Genomic DNA, 639 nt, shown 5'->3' with positions numbered 1-639 from the left:
TTTTATAGTCTGGTTAATACAGTTTAGTGAAAACAACTCACAAACGCGGATGGCAAAAACAATAACAAAGGCCTGAGTGACGTCATCTGCATACTATCTGTAGCCTGACACTGAACAAAAAATAACGTCAAAAGACAAGTCTTTGGCCACAAAAGAAAACAAATCTTGAGTTGTATTCAATAGTTCAACAAATGGAATCACGTGTTTCCTTGAGCAGATCCTACCGTTTTCTACTTATGCTTTACAATGGTGCGCGTATTCCTTGTGAACCATTGCTTTGGATCAGAATAAACTACGAACAATGAACAGGACAGAAAAAGAACGAAACCAATAGTTGTTCACTTTTTTATTTTGATAATATCAAAGCACTAAAGTAAATAGCAGGCTACGATAAGTTGATGTAGCTATCTCAAATGCTATAAAAAGTGCAAGCTACAATTGTCATTATCAAGATATATATTTTCTTTTCTCTATTCCATTGATATATTTTGTTAATAACATTATAAGAAAATCTTGAGAGTTATATAGTTAAGATGAGCCATCATCATAATCATCATCATTACCATCATCATCATCATCATCATCATCATCATCATCATCATCATCATCATCATCATCATCATCATTGCCATCATCATC

At 33.2% G+C, this 639-nt stretch overlaps 1 protein-coding gene across 1 annotated transcript in view; it reads right to left on the bottom strand.

Annotated features, from left to right (window-relative positions):
* Window positions 1-331: 331 nt before the first annotated feature.
* LOC144958640 (uncharacterized) overlaps window positions 332-639 on the bottom strand; it is a 10,415-nt gene continuing 10,107 nt past the window's right edge. The window contains exon 5 of the mRNA XM_078890743.1: window positions 332-639. This exon is cut by the window's right edge and continues 682 nt beyond it. The gene's annotated coding sequence lies outside the window, so the exon portion shown is untranslated.

The sequence above is a fragment of the Berghia stephanieae genome, chromosome 13 (assembly GCF_034508935.2).
Source record: "Berghia stephanieae isolate SIO BIC M18660-M18661 chromosome 13, UCSD_Bste_1.3, whole genome shotgun sequence".
Classification (NCBI taxonomy): domain Eukaryota; kingdom Metazoa; phylum Mollusca; class Gastropoda; order Nudibranchia; family Aeolidiidae; genus Berghia; species Berghia stephanieae.
The sequence above is the reverse complement of the archived record's forward strand: the minus strand, read 5'-3'. Positions and strand labels throughout refer to the sequence as shown.